The following is a 17,425-nucleotide window of genomic DNA, read 5'->3' as shown; positions in this document are numbered from 1 at the left end:
TATGTTGGGGCCCCGAAAGGGGGTCGGCAGTCTAGTGGCAATGGGCATCACTTTGCAGTTTGGGTTTGTGAGTTCAGGTACCGGTCTGGTGTCGGAAACCTGTAAGCGCCCTCCCAATCAACTGTCGGTCCTGGATTGTGAGAATTTCCCCTTATACTGGTCTCAGTAGACACATTTCCATTTTACTTTTTCACTCTTGCATTGCCTATTTCTCTCTCTCTCATAGTTACATTATAGACAAGAGAGACATTGTCAGCGAGAGGGCTTCACAGCACCTTCCCCCCTTTCCCTAAGTGCATTGCAAGGGGCTCTGGGAGGCGTGCACATTTGTCTGAAACACAAAGATCCACTGGCAATAAAAGGCGTAGGACCCCAGTTCGCATTTCTTAGAATTTGAGGAGGCACTCAGAGTTGTCTCGGGCGTGACTGTACCTTTCATAGGAGATGTGCTAATCCCCAAACCCTCTTCCTTTGTCCCAGTAATCTGTCCTAGGGCCTCTAGCAAGTTGTTTTCTGAAACAAAGCTTACCTGAACATCCTGTAAAATTGGTAACTTTTCAGTAGCAGTACAGTGCAGTATATAGCATTCCTGTTGCGCACAGCATCTAGATCCAAAAATTGCTTACTCTACCCCAGAAATTAGAATTCACCCAGTCAAACAGAGGGATCTATAAAGATCATGGCAAGTAGTTAACATAAGCTACTTCCCCCAAGTTCTCTTGGTGCACTCTGCTGCCCTCTTTTAACAGAAGAATGCAACTGCAGGTCTTGCTTCTCAGCAAGGTACCTACATATAGAAACCTTGGTGCACTCTTGCTAAATCTGCTGGAATGTGTCTTCTATTGTGCCCAAGGTGGTTGTGTATTTGGGGACTCAGGGAAGCAAGGGAGCAGTGTAATGCACTGCAGTGCTAAGAGAGGCATGCCTTTTTCAGAAAAAGTTCAGGTTTTCTGCCAATCAGAAAAAAATAGCAATGCAATCAGGCCAAAGGCAGAACACACATGCCAGTGAGTCTCTGTGGCACAATTGGTTAGCGCGTTCGGCTGTTAACCGAAAAGACGCTGCTGTTTTTGGCACAAAGACACAGAGTGTTCCACTCAGTAAACCTGAGTCATTTCTCCCGTGTTCTCTGGGTTCAGCCTACTGTCCCCTTTTAACACAAGTGCGCAACTGTGGCTTTCTCCTCATAGCAAGTTATGCCTACACAGAGGACATTTGGTGCACTGTTGATGGGCTCTGTCCTCTACTAAATCCCCTGTGTTTGTGGATTAGGGGAGGTAGGGAAGTGCTTGATACCCTGATTTGCTGTGGGAAATAGAGCTATTTTAGAAATATTTTCAGGTTGCCTGGGAAGCATAAGCAAACAGCACACCAATCAGGCCCCTGTGTAAGAACTGCATGAGTCTCTGTGGCGCAATCGGTTAGCGCGTTCGGCTGTTAACCGAAAGGTTGGTGGTTCAAGCCCACCCAGGGACGGTGCATTTTGGCTCAAAAATTCAGCATGACCAACTATGAACTTCTGTTTACCTCTCGCAGGTCTCGTCTGCTGACGTCCAAAAAATCCAATAAACTGCAAGCAATTCTTCTCGCTTGCTTTAGTTTTTCAAAACTTGCCATTCAATTCATAAACATCAAGACTTCATGGGAAGGGTTTGGCTGCAGCGTGTACTGATGCACAGAAGGAAGCTATCCTAGCCAGTCTACCTAAAGAAGCAATGAGGCTCTGCAGGTGCATGTACGTCTCCTACCTTTATTCTGTCATCAGACACACCAGGTGGATTGCCACAAGGACCTCGTGGCGCAATGGTAGCGCGTCTGACTCCAGATCAGAAGGTTGTGTGTTCAAATCACGTCGGGGTCATACTTCCTTTTCCCTCTCTGAAATACAAAATTGCTCTTCAGTATCTCGTTATTTCAACCTGACTGCATCTTTGTGCTCTGGGCCTAGTTGTTCTGGCGTTTCGAATGTAAGCTTTGCAGCAGGGAAGTATCATATTGACAGACACCCATGAAGGACATGGTCAACCTTTAAAGCAGGCCAATCTCTATGTTTTACTGGATGCAGCAGAAGTATTTCCTCTTTACCATCTCTTCAAGTGGGCCTGACTGATGTGCTGTTTTGTGCACGCTACGTGGGCTTTGTAAAACATACCTCTGCCATTTGCATGGCCTCCTAGCGCTGTCAAAATTTTCGTGTAATCGCTGAATGCTGCACTGTCCTGGGAACTCTAGGTGTGACTAAAGGATATATGTTGGGGCCCCGAAAGGGGGTCGGCAGTCTAGTGGCAATGGGCATCACTTTGCAGTTTGGGTTTGTGAGTTCAGGTACCGGTCTGGTGTCGGAAACCTGTAAGCGCCCTCCCAATCAACTGTCGGTCCTGGATTGTGAGAATTTCCCCTTATACTGGTCTCAGTAGACACATTTCCATTTTACTTTTTCACTCTCGCATTGCCTATTTCTCTCTCTCTCATAGTTACATTATAGACAAGAGAGACATTGTCAGCGAGAGGGCTTCACAGCACCTTCCCCCCTTTCCCTAAGTGCATTGCAAGGGGCTCTGGGAGGCGTGCACATTTGTCTGAAACACAAAGATCCACTGGCAATAAAAGGCGTAGGACCCCAGTTCGCATTTCTTAGAATTTGAGGAGGCACTCAGAGTTGTCTCGGGCGTGACTGTATCTTTCATATGAGATGTGCTAATCCCCAAACCCTCTTCCTTTGTCCCAGTAATCTGTCTTAGTGCCTCTAGCAAGTTGTTTTCTGAAACAAAGCTTACCTGAACATCCTGTAAAATTGGTAACTTTTCAGTAGCAGTACAGTGCAGTATATAGCATTCCTGTTGCGCACAGCATCTAGATCCAAAAATTGCTTACTCTACCCCAGAAATTAGAATTCACCCAGTCAAACAGAGGGATCTATAAAGAGCATGGCAAATAGTTAACATAAGCTACTTCCCCCAAGTTCTCTTGGTGCACTCTGCTGCCCTCTTTTAACAGAAGAATGCAACTGCAGGTCTTGCTTCTCAGCAAGGTACCTACATATAGAATCCTTGGTGCAATCTTGCTAAATCTGCTGGAATGTGTCTTCTATTGTGCCCAGGGTGGTTGTGTATTTGGGGATTCAGGGAAGCAAGGGAGCACTCTAATGCACTGCAGTGCTAAGAGAGGCATGCCTTTTTCAGAAAAAAGTTCAGGTTTTCTGCCAATCAGAAAAAAATAGCAATGCAATCAGGCCAAAGGCAGAACACACATGCCAGTGAGTCTCTGTGGTGCAATTGGTTAGCGCGTTCGGCTGTTAACCGAAAAGACGCTGCTGTTTTTGGCACAAAGACACAGAGTGTTCCACTCAGTAAACCTGAGTCATTTCTCCCGTGTTCTCTGGGTTCAGCCTACTGTCCCCTTTTAACACAAGTGCGCAACTGTGGCTTTCACCTCATAGCAAGTTATGCCTACACAGAGGGCATTTGGTGCACTGTTGATGGGCTCTGTCCTCTACTAAATCCCCTGTGTTTGTGGATTAGGGGAGGTAGGGAAGTGCTTGATACCCTGATTTGCTGTGGGAAAAAGAGCTATTTTAGAAATATTTTCAGGTTGCCTGGGAAGCATAAGCAAACAGCACACCAATCAGGCCCCTGTATAAGAGCTGCATGAGTCTCTGTGGCGCAATCGGTTAGCGCGTTCGGCTGTAAACCGAAAGGTTGGTGGTTCAAGCCCACCCAGGGCCGGTGCATTTTGGCTCAAAAATTCAGCGTGACCAACTATGGACTTCTGTTTACCTCTCGCAGGTCTCGTCTGCTGACGTCCAAAAAATCCAATAAACTGCAAGCAATTCTTCTCGCTTGCTTTAGTTTTTCAAAACTTGCCATTCAATTCATAAACATCAAGACTTCATGGGAAGGGTTTGGCTGCAGCGTGTACTGATGCACAGAAGGAAGCTATCCTAGCCAGTCTACCTAAAGAAGCAATGAGGCTCTGCAGGTGCATGTACGTCTCCTACCTTTATTCTGTCATCAGACACACCAGGTGGATTGCCACAAGGACCTCGTGGCGCAATGGTAGCGCGTCTGACTCCAGATCAGAAGGTTGTGTGTTCAAATCACGTCGGGGTCATACTTCCTTTTCCCACTCTGAAATACAAAATTGCTCTTCAGTATCTCGTTATTTCAACCTGACTGCATCTTTGTGCTCTGGGCCTAGTTGTTCTGGCGTTTCGAATGTAAGCTTTGCAGCAGGGAAGTATCATATTGACAGACACCCATGAAGGACATGGTCAACCTTTAAAGCAGGCCAATCTCTATGTTTTACTGGATGCAGCAGAAGTATTTCCTCTTTACCATCTCTTCAAGTGGGCCTGACTGATGTGCTGTTTTGTGCACGCTACGTGGGCTTTGTAAAACATACCTCTGCCATTTGCATGGCCTCCTAGCGCTGTCAAAATTTTCGTGTAATCGCTGAATGCTGCACTGTCCTGGGAACTCTAGGTGTGACTAAAGGATATATGTTGGGGCCCCGAAAGGGGGTCGGCAGTCTAGTGGCAATGGGCATCACTTTGCAGTTTGGGTTTGTGAGTTCAGGTACCGGTCTGGTGTCGGAAACCTGTAAGCGCCCTCCCAATCAACTGTCGGTCCTGGATTGTGAGAATTTCCCCTTATACTGGTCTCAGTAGACACATTTCCATTTTACTTTTTCACTCTTGCATTGCCTATTTCTCTCTCTCTCATAGTTACATTATAGACAAGAGAGACATTGTCAGCGAGAGGGCTTCACAGCACCTTCCCCCCTTTCCCTAAGTGCATTGCAAGGGGCTCTGGGAGGCGTGCACATTTGTCTGAAACACAAAGATCCACTGGCAATAAAAGGCGTAGGACCCCAGTTCGCATTTCTTAGAATTTGAGGAGGCACTCAGAGTTGTCTCGGGCGTGACTGTACCTTTCATATGAGATGTGATAATCCCCAAACCCTCTTCCTTTGTCCCAGTAATCTGTCTTAGTGCCTCTAGCAAGTTGTTTTCTGAAACAAAGCTTACCTGAACATCCTGTAAAATTGGTAACTTTTCAGTAGCAGTACAGTGCAGTATATAGCATTCCTGTTGCGCACAGCATCTAGATCCAAAAATTGCTTACTCTACCCCAGAAATTAGAATTCACCCAGTCAAACAGAGGGATCTATAAAGAGCATGGCAAGTAGTTAACATAAGCTACTTCCCCCAAGTTCTCTTGGTGCACTCTGCTGCCCTCTTTTAACAGAAGAATGCAACTGCAGGTCTTGCTTCTCAGCAAGGTACCTACATATAGAATCCTTGGTGCAATCTTGCTAAATCTGCTGGAATGTGTCTTCTATTGTGCCCAAGGTGGTTGTGTATTTGGGGATTCAGGGAAGCAAGGGAGCACTCTAATGCACTGCAGTGCTAAGAGAGGCATGCCTTTTTCAGAAAAAAGTTCAGGTTTTCTGCCAATCAGAAAAAAATAGCAATGCAATCAGGCCAAAGGCAGAACACACATGCCAGTGAGTCTCTGTGGTGCAATTGGTTAGCGCGTTCGGCTGTTAACCGAAAAGACGCTGCTGTTTTTGGCACAAAGACACAGAGTGTTCCACTCAGTAAACCTGAGTCATTTCTCCCGTGTTCTCTGGGTTCAGCCTACTGTCCCCTTTTAACACAAGTGCGCAACTGTGGCTTTCTCCTCATAGCAAGTTATGCCTACACAGAGGGCATTTGGTGCACTGTTGATGGGCTCTGTCCTCTACTAAATCCCCTGTGTTTGTGGATTAGGGGAGGTAGGGAAGTGCTTGATACCCTGATTTGCTGTGGGAAAAAGAGCTATTTTAGAAATATTTTCAGGTTGCCTGGGAAGCATAAGCAAACAGCACACCAATCAGGCCCCTGTGTAAGAGCTGCATGAGTCTCTGTGGCGCAATCGGTTAGCGCGTTCGGCTGTTAACCGAAAGGTTGGTGGTTCAAGCCCACCCAGGGACGGTGCATTTTGGCTCAAAAATTCAGCGTGACCAACTATGGACTTCTGTTTACCTCTCGCAGGTCTCGTCTGCTGACGTCCAAAAAATCCAATAAACTGCAAGCAATTCTTCTCGCTTGCTTTAGTTTTTCAAAACTTGCCATTCAATTCATAAACATCAAGACTTCATGGTGGCTGCAGCGTGTACTGATGCACAGAAGGAAGCTATCCTAGCCAGTCTACCTAAAGAAGCAATGAGGCTCTGCAGGTGCATGTACGTCTCCTACCTTTATTCTGTCATCAGACACACCAGGTGGATTGCCACAAGGACCTCGTGGCGCAATGGTAGCGCGTCTGACTCCAGATCAGAAGGTTGTGTGTTCAAATCACGTCGGGGTCATACTTCCTTTTCCCACTCTGAAATACAAAATTGCTCTTCAGTATCTCGTTATTTCAACCTGACTGCATCTTTGTGCTCTGGGCCTAGTTGTTCTGGCGTTTCGAATGTAAGCTTTGCAGCAGGGAAGTATCATATTGACAGACACCCATGAAGGACATGGTCAACCTTTAAAGCAGGCCAATCTCTATGTTTTACTGGATGCAGCAGAAGTATTTCCTCTTTACCATCTCTTCAAGTGGGCCTGACTGATGTGCTGTTTTGTGCACGCTACGTGGGCTTTGTAAAACATACCTCTGCCATTTGCATGGCCTCCTAGCGCTGTCAAAATTTTCGTGTAATCGCTGAATGCTGCACTGTCCTGGGAACTCTAGGTGTGACTAAAGGATATATGTTGGGGCCCCGAAAGGGGGTCGGCAGTCTAGTGGCAATGGGCATCACTTTGCAGTTTGGGTTTGTGAGTTCAGGTACCGGTCTGGTGTCGGAAACCTGTAAGCGCCCTCCCAATCAACTGTCGGTCCTGGATTGTGAGGATTTCCACTTATACTGGTCTCAGTAGACACACTTCCATTTTACTTTTTCACTCTCGCATTGCCTATTTCTCTCTCTCTCATAGATACATTATAGACAAGAGAGACATTGTCAGCGAGAGGGTTGCACAGCACCTTCCCCCATTTCCCTAAGTGCATTGCATGGGGCTCTGGGAGGCGTGCACATTTGTCTGAAACACAAAGATCCACTGGCAATAAAAGGCGTAGGACCCCAGTTCGCATTTCTTAGAATTTGAGGAGGCACTCAGAGTTGTCTCGGGCGTGACTGTACCTTTCATAGGAGATGTGCTAATCCCCAAACCCTCTTCCTTTGTCCCAGTAATCTGTCCTAGGGCCTCTAGCAAGTTGTTTTCTGAAACAAAGCTTACCTGAACATCCTGTAAAATTGGTAACTTTTCAGTAGCAGTACAGTGCAGTATATAGCATTCCTGTTGCGCACAGCATCTAGATCCAAAAATTGCTTACTCTACCCCAGAAATTAGAATTCACCCAGTCAAACAGTGGGATCTATAAAGATCATGGCAAGTAGTTAACATAAGCTACTTCCCCCAAGTTCTCTTGGTGCACTCTGCTGCCCTCTTTTAACAGAAGAATGCAACTGCAGGTCTTGCTTCTCAGCAAGGTACCTACATATAGAAACCTTGGTGCACTCTTGCTAAATCTGCTGGAATGTGTCTTCTATTGTGCCCAAGGTGGTTGTGTATTTGGGGACTCAGGGAAGCAAGGGAGCAGTCTAATGCACTGCAGTGCTAAGAGAGGCATGCCTTTTTCAGAAAAAAGTTCAGGTTTTCTGCCAATCAGAAAAAAATAGCAATGCAATAAGGCCAAAGGCAGAACACACATGCCAGTGAGTCTCTGTGGCACAATTGGTTAGCGCGTTCGGCTGTTAACCGAAAAGACGCTGCTGTTTTTGGCACAAAGACACAGAGTGTTCCACTCAGTAAACCTGAGTCATTTCTCCCGTGTTCTCTGGGTTCAGCCTACTGTCCCCTTTTAACACAAGTGCGCAACTGTGGCTTTCTCCTCATAGCAAGTTATGCCTACACAGAGGACATTTGGTGCACTGTTGATGGGCTCTGTCCTCTACTAAATCCCCTGTGTTTGTGGATTAGGGGAGGTAGGGAAGTGCTTGATACCCTGATTTGCTGTGGGAAATAGAGCTATTTTAGAAATATTTTCAGGTTGCCTGGGAAGCATAAGCAAACAGCACACCAATCAGGCCCCAGTGTAAGCACTGCATGAGTCTCTGTGGCGCAATCGGTTAGCGCGTTCGGCTGTTAACCGAAAGGTTGGTGGTTCAAGCCCACCCAGGGACGGTGCATTTTGGCTCAAAAATTCAGCGTGACCAACTATGGACTTCTGTTTACCTCTCGCAGGTCTCGTCTGCTGACGTCCAAAAAATCCAATAAACTGCAAGCAATTCTTCTCGCTTGCTTTAGTTTTTCAAAACTTGCCATTCAATTCATAAACATCAAGACTTCATGGGAAGGGTTTGGCTGCAGCGTGTACTGATGCACAGAAGGAAGCTATCCTAGCCAGTCTACCTAAAGAAGCAATGAGGCTCTGCAGGTGCATGTACGTCTCCTACCTTTATTCTGTCATCAGACACACCAGGTGGACTGCCACAAGGACCTCGTGGCGCAATGGTAGCGCGTCTGACTCCAGATCAGAAGGTTGCGTGTTCAAATCACGTCGGGGGTCATACTTCCTTTTCCCACTCTGAAATACAAAATTGCTCTTCAGTATCTCGTTATTTCAACCTGACTGCATCTTTGTGCTCTGGGCCTAGTTGTTCTGGCGTTTCGAATGTAAGCTTTGCAGCAGGGAAGTATCATATTGACAGACACCCATGAAGTACATGGTCAACCTTTAAAGCAGGCCAATCTCTATGTTTTACTGGATGCAGCAGAAGTATTTCCTCTTTACCATCTCTTCAAGTGGGCCTGACTGATGTGCTGTTTTGTGCACGCTACGTGGGCTTTGTAAAGCATACCTCTGCCATTTGCATGGCCTCCTAGCGCTGTCAATATTTTCGTGTAATTGCTGAATGCTGCAGTGTCCTGGGAACTCTAGGTGTGACTAAAGGATTTATGCTGGGGCCCCGAAAGGGGGTCGGCAGTCTAGTGGCAATGCCCATCACTTTGCAGTTTGGGTTTGTGAGTTCAGGTACCGGTCTGGTGTCGGAAACCTGTAAGCGCCCTCCCAATCAACTGTCGGTCCTGGATTGTGAGGATTTCCCCTTATACTGGTCTCAGTAGACACATTTCCATTTTACTTTTTCACTCTCGCATTGCCTATTTCTCTCTCTCTCATAGATACATTATAGACAAGAGAGACATTGTCAGCGAGAGGGTTGCACAGCACCTTCCCCCATTTCCCTAAGTGCATTGCATGGGGCTCTAGGAGGCGTGCACATTTGTCTGAAACACAAAGATCCACTGGCAATAAAAGGCGTAGGACCCCAGTTCGCATTTCTTAGAATTTGAGGAGGCACTCAGAGTTGTCTCGGGCGTGACTGTACCTTTCATAGGAGATGTGCTAATCCCCAAACCCTCTTCCTTTGTCCCAGTAATCTGTCCTAGGGCCTCTAGCAAGTTGTTTTCTGAAACAAAGCTTACCTGAACATCCTGTAAAATTGGTAACTTTTCAGTAGCAGTACAGTGCAGTATATAGCATTCCTGTTGCGCACAGCATCTAGATCCAAAAATTGCTTACTCTACCCCAGAAATTAGAATTCACCCAGTCAAACAGAGGGATCTATAAAGATCATGGCAAGTAGTTAACATAAGCTACTTCCCCCAAGTTCTCTTGGTGCACTCTGCTGCCCTCTTTTAACAGAAGAATGCAACTGCAGGTCTTGCTTCTCAGCAAGGTACCTACATATAGAATCCTTGGTGCACTCTTGCTAAATCTGCTGGAATGTGTCTTCTATTGTGCCCAAGGTGGTTGTGTATTTGGGGACTCAGGGAAGCAAGGGAGCAGTCTAATGCACTGCAGTGCTAAGAGAGGCATGCCTTTTTCAGAAAAAAGTTCAGGTTTTCTGCCAATCAGAAAAAAATAGCAATGCAATCAGGCCAAAGGCAGAACACACATGCCAATGAGTCTCTGTGGCGCAATTGGTTAGCGCGTTCGGCTGTTAACCGAAAAGACGCTGCTGTTTTGGGCACAAAGACACAGAGTGTTCAGTAAACCTGAGTCATTTCTCCCGTGTTCTCTGGGTTCAGCCTACTGTCCCCTTTTAACACAAGTGCGCAACTGTGGCTTTCTCCTCATAGCAAGTTATGCCTACACAGAGGACATTTGGTGCACTGTTGATGGGCTCTGTCCTCTACTAAATCCCCTGTGTTTGTGGATTACGGGAGGTAGGGAAGTGCTTGATACCCTGATTTGCTGTGGGAAATAGAGCTATTTTAGAAATATTTTCAGGTTGCCTGGGAAGCATAAGCAAAGAGCACACCAATCAGGCCCCAGTGTAAGCACTGCATGAGTCTCTGTGGCGCAATCGGTTAGCGCATTCGGCTGTTAACCGAAAAGACGCTGCTGTTTTTGGCACAAAGACACAGAGTGTTCCACTCAGTAAACCTGAGTCATTTCTCCCGTGTTCTCTGGGTTCAGCCTACTGTCCCCTTTTAACACAAGTGCGCAACTGTGGCTTTCTCCTCATAGCAAGTTATGCCTACACAGAGGACATTTGGTGCACTGTTGATGGGCTCTGTCCTCTACTAAATCCCCTGTGTTTGTGGATTAGGGGAGGTAGGGAAGTGCTTGATACCCTGATTTGCTGTGGGAAATAGAGCTATTTTAGAAATATTTTCAGGTTGCCTGGGAAGCATAAGCAAACAGCACACCAATCAGGCCCCAGTGTAAGCACTGCATGAGTCTCTGTGGCGCAATCGGTTAGCGCGTTCGGCTGTTAACCGAAAGGTTGGTGGTGAAGCCCACCCAGGGACGATGCATTTTGGCTCAAAAATTCAGCATGACCAACTATGAACTTCTGTTTACCTCTCGCAGGTCTCGTCTGCTGACGTCCAAAAAATCCAATAAACTGTAAGCAATTCTTCTCGCTTGCTTTAGTTTTTCAAAACTTGCCATTCAATTCATAAACATCAAGACTTCATGGGAAGGGTTTGGCTGCAGTGTGTACTGATGCACAGAAGGAAGCTATCCTAGCCAGTCTACTTAAAGAAGCAATGAGGCTCTGCAGGTGCATGTACGTCTCCTACCTTTATTCTGTCATCAGACACACCAGGTGGATTGCCACAAGGACCTCGTGGCGCAATGGTAGCGCGTCTGACTCCAGATCAGAAGGTTGTGTGTTCAAATCACCTCGGGGTCATACTTCCTTTTCCCACTCTAAAATACAAAATTGCTCTTCAGTATCTCGTTATTTCAACCTGACTGCATCTTTGTGCTCTGGGCCTAGTTGTTCTGGCGTTTCGAATGTAAGCTTTGCAGCAGGGAAGTATCATATTGACAGACACCCATGAAGGACATGGTCAACCTTTAAAGCAGGCCAATCTCTATGTTTTACTGGATGCAGCAGAAGTATTTCCTCTTTACCATCTCTTCAAGTGGGCCTGACTGATGTGCTGTTTTGTGCACGCTACGTGGGCTTTGTAAAGCATACCTCTGCCATTTGCATGGCCTCCTAGCGCTGTCAATATTTTCGTGTAATCGCTGAATGCTGCACTGTCCTGGGAACTCTAGGTGTGACTAAAGGATATATGTTGGGGCCCCGAAAGGGGGTCGGCAGTCTAGTGGCAATGGGCATCACTTTGCAGTTTGGGTTTGTGAGTTCAGGTACCGGTCTGGTGTCGGAAACCTGTAAGCGCCCTCCCAATCAACTGTCGGTCCTGGATTGTGAGGATTTCCCCTTATACTGGTCTCAGTAGACACATTTCCATTTTACTTTTTCACTCTCGCATTGCCTATTTCTCTCTCTCTCATAGTTACATTATAGACAAGAGAGACATTGTCAGCGAGAGGGCTTCACAGCACCTTCCCCCCTTTCCCTAAGTGCATTGCAAGGGGCTCTGGGAGGCGTGCACATTTGTCTGAAACACAAAGATCCACTGGCAATAAAAGGCGTAGGACCCCAGTTCGCATTTCTTAGAATTTGAGGAGGCACTCAGAGTTGTCTCGGGCGTGACTGTACCTTTCATATGAGATGTGATAATCCCCAAACCCTCTTCCTTCGTCCCAGTAATCTGTCTTAGTGCCTCTAGCAAGTTGTTTTCTGAAACAAAGCTTACCTGAACATCCTGTAAAATTGGTAACTTTTCAGTAGCAGTACAGTGCAGTATATATCATTCCTGTTGCGCACAGCATCTAGATCCAAAAATTGCTTACTCTACCCCAGAAATTAGAATTCACCCAGTCAAACAGAGGGATCTATAAAGAGCATGGCAAGTAGTTAACATAAGCTACTTCCCCCAAGTTCTCTTGGTGCACTCTGCTGCCCTCTTTTAACAGAAGAATGCAACTGCAGGTCTTGCTTCTCAGCAAGGTACCTACATATAGAATCCTTGGTGCAATCTTGCTAAATCTGCTGGAATGTGTCTTCTATTGTGCCCAAGGTGGTTGTGTATTTGGGGATTCAGGGATGCAAGGGAGCACTCTAATGCACTGCAGTGCTAAGAGAGGCATGCCTTTTTCAGAAAAAAGTTCAGGTTTTCTGCCAATCAGAAAAAAATAGCAATGCAATCAGGCCAAAGGCAGAACACACATGCCAGTGAGTCTCTGTGGTGCAATTGGTTAGCGCGTTCGGCTGTTAACCGAAAAGACGCTGCTGTTTTTGGCACAAAGACACAGAGTGTTCCACTCAGTAAACCTGAGTCATTTCTCCCGTGTTCTCTGGGTTCAGCCTACTGTCCCCTTTTAACACAAGTGCGCAACTGTGGCTTTCTCCTCATAGCAAGTTATGCCTACACAGAGGGCATTTGGTGCACTGTTGATGGGCTCTGTCCTCTACTAAATCCCCTGTGTTTGTGGATTAGGGGAGGTAGGGAAGTGCTTGATACCCTGATTTGCTGTGGGAAAAAGAGCTATTTTAGAAATATTTTCAGGTTGCCTGGGAAGCATAAGCAAACAGCACACCAATCAGGCCCCTGTGTAAGAGCTGCATGAGTCTCTGTGGCGCAATCGGTTAGCGCGTTCGGCTGTTAACCGAAAGGTTGGTGGTTCAAGCCCACCCAGGGACGGTGCATTTTGGCTCAAAAATTCAGCGTGACCAACTATGGACTTCTGTTTACCTCTCGCAGGTCTCGTCTGCTGACGTCCAAAAAATCCAATAAACTGCAAGCAATTCTTCTCGCTTGCTTTAGTTTTTCAAAACTTGCCATTCAATTCATAAACATCAAGACTTCATGGGAAGGGTTTGGCTGCAGCGTGTACTGATGCACAGAAGGAAGCTATCCTAGCCAGTCTACCTAAAGAAGCAATGAGGCTCTGCAGGTGCATGTACGTCTCCTACCTTTATTCTGTCATCAGACACACCAGGTGGATTGCCACAAGGACCTCGTGGCGCAATGGTAGCGCGTCTGACTCCAGATCAGAAGGTTGTGTGTTCAAATCACGTCGGGGTCATACTTCCTTTTCCCACTCTGAAATACAAAATTGCTCTTCAGTATCTCGTTATTTCAACCTGACTGCATCTTTGTGCTCTGGGCCTAGTTGTTCTGGCGTTTCGAATGTAAGCTTTGCAGCAGGGAAGTATCATATTGACAGACACCCATGAAGGACATGGTCAACCTTTAAAGCAGGCCAATCTCTATGTTTTACTGGATGCAGCAGAAGTATTTCCTCTTTACCATCTCTTCAAGTGGGCCTGACTGATGTGCTGTTTTGTGCACGCAACGTGGGCTTTGTAAAGCATACCTCTGCCATTTGCATGGCCTCCTAGCGCTGTCAAAATTTTCGTGTAATCGCTGAATGCTGCACTGTCCTGGGAACTCTAGGTGTGACTAAAGGATATATGTTGGGGCCCCGAAAGGGGGTCGGCAGTCTAGTGGCAATGGGCATCACTTTGCAGTTTGGGTTTGTGAGTTCAGGTACCGGTCTGGTGTCGGAAACCTGTAAGCGCCCTCCCAATCAACTGTCGGTCCTGGATTGTGAGGATTTCCCCTTATACTGGTCTCAGTAGACACATTTCCATTTTACTTTTTCACTCTCGCATTGCCTATTTCTCTCTCTCTCATAGATACATTATAGACAAGAGAGACATTGTCAGCGAGAGGGTTGCACAGCACCTTCCCCCATTTCCCTAAGTGCATTGCATGGGGCTCTGGGAGGCGTGCACATTTGTCTGAAACACAAAGATCCACTGGCAATAAAAGGCGTAGGACCCCAGTTCGCATTTCTTAGAATTTGAGGAGGCACTCAGAGTTGTCTCGGGCGTGACTGTACCTTTCATAGGAGATGTGCTAATCCCCAAACCCTCTTCCTTTGTCCCAGTAATCTGTCCTAGGGCCTCTAGCAAGTTGTTTTCTGAAACAAAGCTTACCTGAACATCCTGTAAAATTGGTAACTTTTCAGTAGCAGTACAGTGCAGTATATAGCATTCCTGTTGCGCACAGCATCTAGATCCAAAAATTGCTTACTCTACCCCAGAAATTAGAATTCACCCAGTCAAACAGTGGGATCTATAAAGATCATGGCAAGTAGTTAACATAAGCTACTTCCCCCAAGTTCTCTTGGTGCACTCTGCTGCCGTCTTTTAACAGAAGAATGCAACTGCAGGTCTTGCTTCTCAGCGAGGTACCTACATATAGAAACCTTGGTGCACTCTTGCTAAATCTGCTGGAATGTGTCTTCTATTGTGCCCAAGGTGGTTGTGTATTTGGGGACTCAGGGAAGCAAGGGAGCAGTCTAATGCACTGCAGTGCTAAGAGAGGCATGCCTTTTTCAGAAAAAAGTTCAGGTTTTCTGCCAATCAGAAAAAAATAGCAATGCAATAAGGCCAAAGGCAGAACACACATGCCAGTGAGTCTCTGTGGCACAATTGGTTAGCGCGTTCGGCTGTTAACCGAAAAGACGCTGCTGTTTTTGGCACAAAGACACAGAGTGTTCCACTCAGTAAACCTGAGTCATTTCTCCCGTGTTCTCTGGGTTCAGCCTACTGTCCCCTTTTAACACAAGTGCGCAACTGTGGCTTTCTCCTCATAGCAAGTTATGCCTACACAGAGGACATTTGGTGCACTGTTGATGGGCTCTGTCCTCTACTAAATCCCCTGTGTTTGTGGATTAGGGGAGGTAGGGAAGTGCTTGATACCCTGATTTGCTGTGGGAAATAGAGCTATTTTAGAAATATTTTCAGGTTGCCTGGGAAGCATAAGCAAACAGCACACCAATCAGGCCCCAGTGTAAGCACTGCATGAGTCTCTGTGGCGCAATCGGTTAGTGCGTTCGGCTGTTAACCGAAAGGTTGGTGGTTCAAGCCCACCCACGGACGATGCATTTTGGCTCAAAAATTCAGCATGACCAACTATGAACTTCTGTTTACCTCTCGCAGGTCTCGTCTGCTGACGTCCAAAAAATCCAATAAACTGTAAGCAATTCTTCTCGCTTGCTTTAGTTTTTCAAAACTTGCCATTCAATTCATAAACATCAAGACTTCATGGGAAGGGTTTGGCTGCAGTGTGTACTGATGCACAGAAGGAAGCTATCCTAGCCAGTCTACTTAAAGAAGCAATGAGGCTCTGCAGGTGCATGTACGTCTCCTACCTTTATTCTGTCATCAGACACACCAGGTGGATTGCCACAAGGACCTCGTGGCGCAATGGTAGCGCGTCTGACTCCAGATCAGAAGGTTGTGTGTTCAAATCACCTCGGGGTCATACTTCCTTTTCCCACTCTAAAATACAAAATTGCTCTTCAGTATCTCGTTATTTCAACCTGACTGCATCTTTGTGCTCTGGGCCTAGTTGTTCTGGCGTTTCGAATGTAAGCTTTGCAGCAGGGAAGTATCATATTGACAGACACCCATGAAGGACATGGTCAACCTTTAAAGCAGGCCAATCTCTATGTTTTACTGGATGCAGCAGAAGTATTTCCTCTTTACCATCTCTTCAAGTGGGCCTGACTGATGTGCTGTTTTGTGCACGCTACGTGGGCTTTGTAAAACATACCTCTGCCATTTGCATGGCCTCCTAGCGCTGTCAAAATTTTCGTGTAATCGCTGAATGCTGCACTGTCCTGGGAACTCTAGGTGTGACTAAAGGATATATGTTGGGGCCCCGAAAGGGGGTCGGCAGTCTAGTGGCAATGGGCATCACTTTGCAGTTTGGGTTTGTGAGTTCAGGTACCGGTCTGGTGTCGGAAACCTGTAAGCGCCCTCCCAATCAACTGTCGGTCCTGGATTGTGAGGATTTCCCCTTATACTGGTCTCAGTAGACACATTTCCATTTTACTTTTTCACTCTCGCATTGCCTATTTCTCTCTCTCTCATAGATACATTATAGACAAGAGAGACATTGTCAGCCAGAGGGTTGCACAGCACCTTCCCCCATTTCCCTAAGTGCATTGCATGGGGCTCTGGGAGGCGTGCACATTTGTCTGAAACACAAAGATCCACTGGCAATAAAAGGCGTAGGACCCCAGTTCGCATTTCTTAGAATTTGAGGAGGCACTCAGAGTTGTCTCGGGCGTGACTGTACCTTTCATAGGAGATGTGCTAATCCCCAAACCCTCTTCCTTTGTCCCAGTAATCTGTCCTAGGGCCTCTAGCAAGTTGTTTTCTGAAACAAAGCTTACCTGAACATCCTGTAAAATTGGTAACTTTTCAGTAGCAGTACAGTGCAGTATATAGCATTCCTGTTGCGCACAGCATCTAGATCCAAAAATTGCTTACTCTACCCCAGAAATTAGAATTCACCCAGTCAAACAGAGGGATCTATAAAGATCATGGCAAGTAGTTAACATAAGCTACTTCCCCCAAGTTCTCTTGGTGCACTCTGCTGCCCTCTTTTAACAGAAGAATGCAACTGCAGGTCTTGCTTCTCAGCAAGGTACCTACATATAGAAACCTTGGTGCACTCTTGCTAAATCTGCTGGAATGTGTCTTCTATTGTGCCCAAGGTGGTTGTGTATTTGGGGACTCAGGGAAGCAAGGGAGCAGTCTAATGCACTTCAGTGCTAAGAGAGGCATGCCTTTTTCAGAAAGAAGTTCAGGTTTTCTGCCAATCAGAAAAAAATAGCAATGCAATAAGGCCAAAGGCAGAACACACATGCCAGTGAGTCTCTGTGGCACAATTGGTTAGCGCGTTCGGCTGTTAACCGAAAAGACGCTGCTGTTTTTGGCACAAAGACACAGAGTGTTCCACTCAGTAAACCTGAGTCATTTCTCCCGTGTTCTCTGGGTTCAGCCTACTGTCCCCTTTTAACACAAGTGCGCAACTGTGGCTTTCTCCTCATAGCAAGTTATGCCTACACAGAGGACATTTGGTGCACTGTTGATGGGCTCTGTCCTCTACTAAATCCCCTGTGTTTGTGGATTAGGGGAGGTAGGGAAGTGCTTGATACCCTGATTT

The 17,425-nt window shown here is 46.5% G+C and overlaps 11 non-coding genes across 11 annotated transcripts; all 11 read left to right on the top strand.

The window, feature by feature from the left end:
* The first annotated feature begins 1,402 nt into the window (after positions 1–1,402).
* TRNAN-GUU (transfer RNA asparagine (anticodon GUU)) lies at positions 1,403–1,476 on the top strand. The gene has a single exon. It is a non-coding gene; the product is annotated as a tRNA-Asn (tRNA).
* Positions 1,477–1,789: 313 nt separating this feature from the next.
* Positions 1,790–1,861, top strand: TRNAW-CCA (transfer RNA tryptophan (anticodon CCA)). Its single transcript has one exon. It is a non-coding gene; the product is annotated as a tRNA-Trp (tRNA).
* Positions 1,862–4,038: 2,177 nt separating this feature from the next.
* On the top strand, positions 4,039–4,110 carry TRNAW-CCA (transfer RNA tryptophan (anticodon CCA)). The gene has a single exon. It is a non-coding gene; the product is annotated as a tRNA-Trp (tRNA).
* Positions 4,111–5,900: 1,790 nt separating this feature from the next.
* Positions 5,901–5,974, top strand: TRNAN-GUU (transfer RNA asparagine (anticodon GUU)). The gene has a single exon. It is a non-coding gene; the product is annotated as a tRNA-Asn (tRNA).
* Positions 5,975–6,279: 305 nt separating this feature from the next.
* On the top strand, positions 6,280–6,351 carry TRNAW-CCA (transfer RNA tryptophan (anticodon CCA)). The gene has a single exon. It is a non-coding gene; the product is annotated as a tRNA-Trp (tRNA).
* Positions 6,352–8,141: 1,790 nt separating this feature from the next.
* On the top strand, positions 8,142–8,215 carry TRNAN-GUU (transfer RNA asparagine (anticodon GUU)). The gene has a single exon. It is a non-coding gene; the product is annotated as a tRNA-Asn (tRNA).
* Positions 8,216–8,528: 313 nt separating this feature from the next.
* Positions 8,529–8,601, top strand: TRNAW-CCA (transfer RNA tryptophan (anticodon CCA)). The gene has a single exon. It is a non-coding gene; the product is annotated as a tRNA-Trp (tRNA).
* A 2,562-nt stretch (positions 8,602–11,163) lies between these two features.
* TRNAW-CCA (transfer RNA tryptophan (anticodon CCA)) lies at positions 11,164–11,235 on the top strand. Its single transcript has one exon. It is a non-coding gene; the product is annotated as a tRNA-Trp (tRNA).
* Positions 11,236–13,025: 1,790 nt separating this feature from the next.
* TRNAN-GUU (transfer RNA asparagine (anticodon GUU)) lies at positions 13,026–13,099 on the top strand. The gene has a single exon. It is a non-coding gene; the product is annotated as a tRNA-Asn (tRNA).
* Positions 13,100–13,412: 313 nt separating this feature from the next.
* TRNAW-CCA (transfer RNA tryptophan (anticodon CCA)) lies at positions 13,413–13,484 on the top strand. The gene has a single exon. It is a non-coding gene; the product is annotated as a tRNA-Trp (tRNA).
* A 2,177-nt stretch (positions 13,485–15,661) lies between these two features.
* On the top strand, positions 15,662–15,733 carry TRNAW-CCA (transfer RNA tryptophan (anticodon CCA)). The gene has a single exon. It is a non-coding gene; the product is annotated as a tRNA-Trp (tRNA).
* Positions 15,734–17,425: the final 1,692 nt, after the last annotated feature.

Source organism: Ambystoma mexicanum, chromosome 11, assembly GCF_040938575.1.
Source record: "Ambystoma mexicanum isolate Mex_15411 chromosome 11, UKY_AmexF1_1, whole genome shotgun sequence".
Classification (NCBI taxonomy): domain Eukaryota; kingdom Metazoa; phylum Chordata; class Amphibia; order Caudata; family Ambystomatidae; genus Ambystoma; species Ambystoma mexicanum.
The sequence above is the reverse complement of the archived record's forward strand: the minus strand, read 5'-3'. Positions and strand labels throughout refer to the sequence as shown.